The sequence below is a fragment of the Eriocheir sinensis genome, unplaced genomic scaffold, assembly GCF_024679095.1.
Source record: "Eriocheir sinensis breed Jianghai 21 unplaced genomic scaffold, ASM2467909v1 Scaffold1528, whole genome shotgun sequence".
NCBI classification, from domain to species: Eukaryota; Metazoa; Arthropoda; class Malacostraca; order Decapoda; family Varunidae; genus Eriocheir; species Eriocheir sinensis.
Genome location: NW_026110882.1, coordinates 1 through 10000, shown reverse-complemented (window position 1 = coordinate 10000; position 10000 = coordinate 1).

Genomic DNA, 10000 nt, shown 5'->3' with positions numbered 1-10000 from the left:
GTCTGCAAGAGGCCGGTAGGCCTATACGAGGCAGCTCCTTTGAACCTAAGCTCCGGTGTATCTAACCCCACCTAATATCGCTGTAAATGAATTTTCTAATCTATTTTTGAATGTGACAATTGTATTGGCACTCACCACGTGACTGCTAAGCCTATTCCACTCATCCACCACCCTGTTAGTAAACCAATTTTTGCCTATGTCCCTGTTGAATCTGAATCTATCCGGTTTAAACCCATTACTTCGTGTCCTACTCGGCTCTCTTACAAACAAAACCTTATGAAGATCCCCCTTATTAAAGGCCTTCATCTATTTATAAACCTCGTTCATGTCTCCACGCACCTTTCGTCTTTCTAGAGAATTCAAGTTTAACTGTTTGAGGCTTTCCTCGTATGGCAAGTTTCTCAACCCCTGAATCATCTTAGTCATCCTTCTCTGCACCGATTCTAACATTTTGATATCCATTATAGTATAGTAAGGTGACCAGAGCTGAACCGCATAGTCAAGATGAGGTCTAATTAATGCTAAATTGCCTAAATTGCCTTGCCAAACTATCAAAAGCTAGGTTGAAAAAAAACTACCCTTGAAAGTACCTGCAACCCCATAACGAGAGAGAGAGAGAGAGAGAGAGAGAGAGAGAGAGAGAGAGAGAGAGAGAGAGAGAGAGAGAGAGAGAGAGAGAGAGAGCAATTTACATATATTTACATAGAAAATCAGACCACACAGACCCCATGGTCCAGACTAGGTGGTCTGTCCTTAAACCTAAGTGAATCTACACTAATCAGATGGCTCCAAAATGTTGCTTTTCTACTTTAGTTAATATTAAGTTCAAGGAAGTGACGGTCGAGCTTGTTTTCAAAGGAGTCAATCGTGTTACACTGGACCACTGATGGTGGGAGCTTATTCCATTTTCCCACTACAACGTTGGTGAAGAAAAATTTGGTGCAGTCTGAATTTACTTGTCTACATTTGAGTTTTACGTCATTGTTCCTCGTTCGCAAAGTGTCATCGATCATAAACAATTTTGTTCTGTCTACATTCGTGAAACCATTAAGTATTTTAAAACATTCGATCAATTTTCCTCGGAGGCGACGTTTCTCGAGTAAGAACATGTTAAGGGTGGAAAGCCTTTCTTCGTAGGATTTGTTGCGCAAGGAAGAGATCATTTTTGTTGTCCGACGCTGAACACCTTCTAATTTAGCAATGTCCTTTGCATGGTGAGGCGACCAAAACTGTACCGCATATTCCAAGTGGAGTCTGACTAAACTATTGTAGAGCGGAAGTATTACATCTTTATTCCTGAATAAAAAGTTTCTTTTAATGATGCCCAACATTCTGCTCGCTTTATTTACTGCATCGATGCAATGATGTGAGAATTTGAGGTTTGACGCGATTTTGACCCCCAGGTCCTTGACGCATTGAACGCTTGTGAGTTTAACGCCGTGCATTTCGTATTCGAACTTCTTATTTCCTGTTCCAACTTGAAGTACCTGGCACTTGTCTACGTTAAGGGGCATCTCCCATCTATCCAACCAGGCTGAAATTTTGTGCAAATCCTCTTGGAGGCTTTGCCTGTCTTCGTCAGTGAGAACCGAGTTACCAATCTTTGTGTCGTCTGCAAATTTACTAATGCGATTATTGAGTCCAACATTCACGTCGTTGATGTAAATAATGAAGAGCACTAGGCCAAGAACCGAGCCCTGAGGGACGCCACTAGTGACCGGTGCCCACTCTGAGTTAAATCCGTCAATCACCACTCTTTGTTGTCTGTTGTTCAACCAATTCACAATCCATTGGTTTACTTGACCGTCAATACCTATTTGCTTTAATTTATAAAGTAATTTATGATGTGGGACTTTATCAAACGCTTTCTGGAAATCAAGATAGACTACGTCCAATGATTTGATTACGTCATAAACTGAGAAGAGGCCGTTATAAAAGGTCAATAGGTCTGATAGGCAGGATCTTTTGTTACGGAAGCCATGTTGTGAATCCCCAATTAATGAGAGAGAGAGAGAGAGAGAGAGAGAATCACCATTAGTATCATCCTTATCATCACCACCACCATCACCACCACCATTACCACCAGTATCAACACCACGATTGTTACCACTTTCCTGCCGTCATCACCACCACCATCACCACCATATTGCCTGACTCATCACCATCACCACCACCACCATCACCATACTGCTGCAGCTGCGTTCATGTTTTTCTTATTGACGTCTGTTATTTTTTTTTTTTTTTACGTTGACGAATGAAGTTAAATATTTTTCGCAGATGATTTTTTTTTTTTGTGTTTGTTTTTCTTAGGCTGTTGAGTGTTTCGTGTTTAGTCATGGAAGCAACACACACACACACACACACACACACACACATTCACACACACACACACACACACACACACACACACACACACACACACACACACACACACACAGAACAATAACAATAACAACAACAACAACGCCCTCCTCTTCCTCTTCCTTCTTCTCCTTCTCCTTGACGTCACAATATCCCATAACAGGCAGGGTATTTGATTTGAAGCGCTCAAATGTCCTGCTATGGGATATTGTGACGTCATTCCCCGCCCTTCCCACTCCTGTTTCCTCCTCCTCAACCTCATATTCTGACGTTCTGACCCAATGACATACCTCCTCCTCCTCCTCTGCCTCGCCTGAACCTGCCTCCACCCTTACTGTTTCTTCCACCCTATGTACCACCCTTCCTAATTCATCCACCTCCACTACCACACCCTCTTTCCCAGCTCTCTCTTCCTCTCCATCCACCACTCTAGACTCCTCCCCTATCCTCATCACCCCTCCATCTTCCCCTTCCACCTCCTACACGATCTCCTCTGCCTTGCCTGAACCTGCTTCCATCCTTATCACCCCTTCCACCCCATCCACCTCCCTTCCTACCTCATCCACCTCCATCCACAGTACCACACCCCCTTCTCTCACTCTCAGTTCCTTTCCCTCCACCACTTTAGACTCCTCCCCTATCCTCGTCACCACTCCATCTTCTCCTTCCACCTCCAACACGACCTCAACCTACTCCTCCTCCACTTCTGATACCACATCCCCCTCCCTACACACCTCACCCTCCACCCTTCTCCAACCACCCACTACTGTCACTACCACCAGTTCCAAACCCATCTTCGCCCGCGCTCCCTCTTGTACCTCGCGCCCTTCAAAAATAAATCACAAGACTCCCAGCTGTCACTTGTACGAACCAGACGCTATTTCCTGGCATGGGCAAACTGACTACTAGAGTCAACTTAATTGACGATAGTCTGGTGAGAGGCCAACTTACGGAGTTTTGCGGTCGGAATACATTGACACGGCAGCGTTTCTGTATCCCCGGAGCCAAACTGGACGATATTGAATCAGCGGTCGATGCAGTTTCAATAAATGCGAAGGACGACACAGTGTATCTGATCCATGCGGGAACCAACGACCTTCAGTCAACCCAATCTCAGGACCTGTTAGCAAAATGCCGTCAAGTCATTCGGAAATACAAGAACAAGTCCCCTCATATCATCGTCTCTGGGATTCTACCGAGAGTCAATACGTTCGCCGGATTTAACAGTAAAGCGTACGGCGTCAACACTAGTCTTTTTTTTTTTTTTTTTTTTTTTTTTACGTCGCGGCCTATAGCGCCGGTAGGCTTCTTCCCGGTGGGGCCTGATGGTCGGCCCAAGGCCTCTTCCCGGTGGGGCCTTATGGTCGACCCAGCCCGTTCTGGCACAGGCGAGTGTTTATAGTGGCGCCATCTTACATTGGATCATGCTGCCCTCCCGGAGCTCATCTTTAATCCTAGAATCTAGAGTCCTGGTTGATAGGTGGTCTTCTGGACAGCATGTGGGTAGTTTTAAGCCACTCGGCGGCGGCTGAAAAATCCCAGCTTGGTGGCACCGGGCGGGGATTGAACTCGCGTCCTCCTGAACGCGGTGCTGTTATTCTGTCGACTCAGCCACCGCCTCCCTAAAGCAGTTATGTAACGATGAAGGCGTAGCGTTTACGAATGCGAAGCATCACTTCAATCAGCGCCCAGATTTATTTTGGGAGGAAGGACTCCACCTGAACGAGGTTTGTTCGGCCCGGCTTGGAAGGCCCCTGAACGAGACAGTTGAAAGCTTCTCGAAAAGCTATTAAAAAAACTGCAGGTGAGGGTAAGGCCATGGCAACCCTTGAGCAGCCGAACCGTAGCGTCGATGCGGCTTGCAAGAAACTATGCAACCAACGACGCCCCTGACAAGCGAACTCATTCAACACGACGCGGCAAAACCAGGAGCCACATTTCCATTTTGTACACAAATACACGCAGTAGTAGGAGTAGGTAGGAAGACACCTACCGAACGAGCGTGAGCTACTCCCGGTGAGGATATATGGGAAGCGAGGAGGGTGCTGAAGCCCTTCAAAGACCCTTCCCATGTCCTCACTAACCGTTTCCTTTTTGTCTCATCAACACCAGAGAGCAGTTCAGTATGCTCTCTAAAGACAGTTCCTCTCTCTTTCTACACCACACTACATTCACAAAACACACACACCTTTTCCCAAAATTCAAAATTCAACATGGCGAAAAAAATAACTGCCTCGGAGTCCCCGCCTGGGGGGGGGAACATAAATTCCCCCAGGGAGGACTCCCCTTCTGGCTGCCAACTTGAGAGGTGTCCTGATAACTCCTCGAACCTCCTCCTTATCAATTTCTGCAACATTCACGATCTCTATTCTAATTTTCATTCTGTGGAACACCATCTCTCCTCCTCTAAACTTCACCTTCTCTTCTTCACCGAAACACAGGTTGCTGAGGCTATTGACAGCAACCTGTACTCTGTTCCCTCCTACTATCTCTATCCTAAATTTCAATCCAAAGCTGGATGTTGCGCCTACGTGCGCAACGACATCACTTGCTCTCGTGCCCACGACCTTGACTCTTCTGAATTTTCCACCATCTGGCTAAGACTTCATTGTCATTCTATTACTAAATACATCTGTGCTGTTTATCTCACCTAACTCTACTAACTATGTAAAACTCTTTGACTATTTGAACTCTAAAGTGGAGCGCATCTTGACCCACTCTCCCTTCGCTGAAATCTCCATCTTGGGAGATTTCAATGTTCACCACCAGCTTTGGCTTCCATCCTCTTTCACTGACCAGCCTGGTGAACAAGCCTACAACTTTACTCTCCTCAACGACCTAGAGCAGTTGGTTCAGCACCCTACTCGTATTCCCGACCGTCTTGGAGACAGGCCCAACATTCTAGACCTCTTCCTTACCTCTATCCTTCTGCTTACTCTGTCAAACTGTTCTCTCCGTTGGGCTCCTCCGATCATAACCTTATTTATGTATCCTGTCCTATCGCTCCTGTACATCCTCTGGACCCGCCGAGGAGGCGATGCTTCTGGCATTTTGCTTCAGCTCGGTGGGACGACCTGAGGATGCACTTTTCCGATTTCCCGTGGAATGATTACTGCTTCCAGGAGAGAGACCCCTCTGTGTGTGCTCTGCACATCACAGAGGTGATTGTCTCTGGAATGGAGGCATACATTCCACGTACTTTCTCTACTCCTCATGCTAAAAAGCCTTGGTTTAATCATGCTTATTCTCGTGCTATTAAAGATAGAGAAGCGGCTGACAAACGGTTCCAGAGCCTTCGAACTCCCACTAACTTTGATCTATACATTTCAGCCCGGAATCGTGCCAAATCTATTCTCCGACTTACCAAAACTTCTTTCATTAATAGAAAATGTCAACACCCTGCTTCTTTAATTCTTCCCGTGACTTCTGGCATCTAGCCAAAAATATCTCCTCCAATTTCAATTCTTCCTCTTTCCCTCCTCTCCTTAACCCTGACGGCAGCACTGCCGTCTCATCTGTCTCTAAGGCTGAACTCTTCGCTCAAACTTTCTGTATGAACTCCACCTTGGACGATTCTGGGCATATTCCTCCTACTCATCCCCCCTCTGACTCCTTTATGCCTGTTATTAAGATGTTTTATAGTAATGTTTTTTATGCCCTCTCTGGCCTCAACTCTGAGAAGGCTTATGGACCTGATGGAGTGCCTCCTATTGTCCTTAAAAACTGTGCTTCTGTGCTGACACCCTGCCTGGTCAAACTCTTTCGTCTCTGCTTATCAACATCTATCTTTCCTTCCTGCTGGAAGTATGCCTTTGTACAGCCTGTGCCTAAGAAGGGTGACCGCTCCAATCCCTCAAACTACCGCCCAATAGCATTACTTTCATGTCTATCTAAAGCTTTTGAATCAATCATTAACCAGAAGATTAAAAAGCTACTTTACACTTCTAACCTTCAATCTGATCGCCAGTATGGGTTCCGCAATGTGCGTTCTACTGGCGATCTTTTTGCTCTCTTAACTGACTCTTGGTCATCCTCTCTTAGCCGTTTCGGTGAAACTTTCTTTGTTGCGCTAGACATATCGAAAGCCTTCGATAGAGTCTGAAACAAATCTTTGCTTTCTAAACTGCCCTCTTTCGGATTCTATCCCTCTCTCTGTTCCTTTATCTCCAGTTTCCTTTCCGGCCGTTCTATCTCTGTGGTGGTAGACGGTCACTGTTCTTTCCCTAAACCTATCAACAGTGGTGTTCCACAGGGCTCTGTCCTATCACCCACTCTCTTCCTGTTATTCATCAATGATCTTCTTTCCATAACAAACTGTCCTGTCCACTCATACGCCGACGACTCCACTCTGCATTATTCAGCTTCTTTCAATAGAAGACCCTCTCAACAAGAAGTACACAAATCCAGGCTGGAGGCTGCAGAACGCTTAACCTCAGACCTTGATATCATTTCCGATTGGGGCAGAAAGAACCTTGTGTCCTTCAATGCCTCAAAAACTCAATTCCTCCACCTATCAGCTCGACACAATCTTCGAAACACCTATCCCCTATTCTTCAACAACACTCAGCTGTCTCCTTCTTCAACACTAAACATCCTCGGTATATCCTTAACTCAAAATCTCAACTGGAAACTTCATATCTCATCTCTCGCTAAATCAGCTTAATCGAGGTTGGGCTTTCTGTATCGTCTCCGCCAGTTCTTCTCCCCCGCGCAGTTGCTATCCATATACAGGGGCCTTGTCCGCCCTCGTATGGAGTATGCATCTCACGTGTGGGGGGGCTCCACCCACACAGCTCTTCTGGACAGAGTGGAGGCTAAGGTTCTTCGTCTCATCAGCTCTCCTCCTCTTACTGATAGTCTTCTACCTCTTAAATTCCGCCGTGATGTTGCCTCTCTTTCTATCTTCTATCGATATTTCCACGCTGAGTGCTCTTCTGAACTTGCTAATTGCATGCCCCCCCCCCCCCCCCCTTTCTCCCGCAGCCCCGCTGCACACGACTTTCTACTCATGCTCATCCCTATACTGTCCAAACCCCTTATGCAAGAGTTAACCAGCATCTTCACTCTTTCATCCCTCATGCTGGTATACTCTGGAACAATCTTCCTTCATCTGTATTTCTTCCTGCCTACGACTTGAACTCTTTCAAGAGGAGGGTATCAGGACACCTCTCCTCCCGAGTTTGACCTTGCTTTTGGCCGCATCTTTTGATTCTTTTATGGGAGTAGCGATTAAGGGGCTTTTTTTATTGTTTTTTTTTTGTGCCCTTGAGCTGCCTCCTTTGTTGTAAAAAAAAAAAAGGCTATTACCCAAAAAGGACGAAGTTAGGGCGTATATTGCAAATGAGAAACCAGATGTGGTAACCATCACAGAGACTTGGGCCAACTCTGTTTTTTAGTATCTGAACTGTCATTTCCCGGGTACGAAAGCTTCCAAAAAAATCGAATACAAAAGAAAGGAGGAGTAATTTGCTATGTAAAAGGTACGCTCCCTGCCATAAAAATAGACAAGCAGGACGCAGAGAGTTACGACTCCGTCTATGTGGAAATAACCACGAATAATAAGAAACTAACACCTGCGACCGTATACAGGCCTCCAAAACAACAGGCAGCCGACGACACTGCCTTGTACGAAGAGCTTCACTCTTTAGCACAAAGCAAAGTAGCAATAATAATTAGGGACTTTAATTGCCCTAACATTGACTGGGGACTGATGACTGGAGATCAAGAGGGTAACAGGCTTATAGAAATGGTGGAGGATTCGTTCCTCACTCAAGTTGTAACTCAACCGACAAGAGAATGCAATCTGCTGGATCTGGTATTAGTAAGCGACCCCGACCTCATTCGCGACTGTGAAGTTGGTGAAAAAAATAATGGTAGCGATTACCACCTAATCCGTTTCAATGTCAACATAAGTCACAAACTCGTAGACAATCCGTCAGTGATACCGGACTACGAAAAAGCAAATTTCAACCTAGCCCGTGAGCTGCTTCCTTCTGCAACCTGGGACCAACTTCACCTAACCGACAATACAGTCGACAACGTATGGAACAACTTTAAAGATAAGCTTTTGCAGGTAGAGAAGGCTACAGTGCCTACGAAGCCCAGGCGAGCAAATGGTACCGTGGATCCATCGTGGATGAACAGAGAAATAAAAAGGGCGGTAAAATAAAATAAAAAAGAATTATAACCTAATGAAAGAAAATGACACGGCCGAAGCCCGTACTCAGTGCCACAACAGCCTCAGAGCTTGTCGCACCCTTATTCGGAGTAGTAAACGCATCTACGAAAAATAAATAGCGCGTGACATCAAGACAAACTCAAAAAAAAATCTTCACATACATCAGATCGAAAAAGAAAGTAAAATCCAATATTGGTCCCCTGACAGACGAGACTGAATCTGTAACTCATGTCAATAAACAGATGGCCATAATCCTCAACAGTAGCTTCGCATTCGTATTCACAGTCGAGGACATCGAAACCATTCCCGAGAGCCCTGACCCGCCGAGTGAGATCATGACCCTGAAAATTGACTCAAAATGCGACCAAAAAGTGAAAAAGTATTTGGACAAACTCGACACGAACAAGTCAACAGGACCTGACGGTTTGTCACCACGGTTATTAATAGAGCTTAAACAACAAATAATTCAGCTACTCACTAACATATTCAACCAGTCTGTTCAATTGAAAAAGGTTCCGGAAGACTGGAACATGGAGAACGTGACACCGATTTTCAAAAAAGGAGACAAAAGCGCTGCAGTAAACTACAGGCCCATAAGTGTGACATCAGTGGCAGGAAAAATATTCGAAAAGGTTATTAGAGACGAACTTGTCAACACCCAACATGGCTTCAGAAACAAGCGCTCCTGTCTAACAAATTTATTAGACTTCTTCCAAGGTATATATAAGAACTGGGATGCCCACATCCCCAGTGATGTTATATACCTGGACTTTCAGAAACCCTTCGACAAGGTACCGCACGAGCGACTTAAGAAACTGCACTCGGCGGACATTGGAGCCTATCTGATCGCGTGGATAAAAGATTGGCTCACCGGCAGAAAACAACGAGTACTACTAAACGGACGGCCTACCGATTGGCTTCCAGTCACTAGTGGAGTGCCTCAAGGGTCAGTGCTGGGACCCATTATCGTCATCATATATCAACGCCCTCGAATAAGGACTGAACTCAACAATATCGAAATTTGTTAATGACACCAAGGTGGGTGGAAAGGCCCTCACAAAAACCGACTGCGAAATCATTCAGAAAGACCTCAGTCACATTATCGAATGGTCAGAAAAATGGCAAATGTCCTTTAATGTTGACAAATGCAAAGTCATGCACATTGGGTCCAGAAATAGTATCCACACATACATAATGAATGGGAAACCTCTTCAAGCGATGCAGGAGGAAAAGGATCTTGGAGTCACTATCAGCAGTGACCTGAAACACAAGAATCACTGTAAAAAAGCCTACAACAAAGCCAACACTATGCTCGGGTTCATAGCGAGGAACTTCGAGTGTAAAACACCAGACGTGATGCTAGCCTTGTATAATTCCATGGTAAGACCGCACCTCGAGTATGCAGTACATTTTTGGTCTCCTAATTACAGAAAGGACATTGATTTATTGGAAAGGATTCAA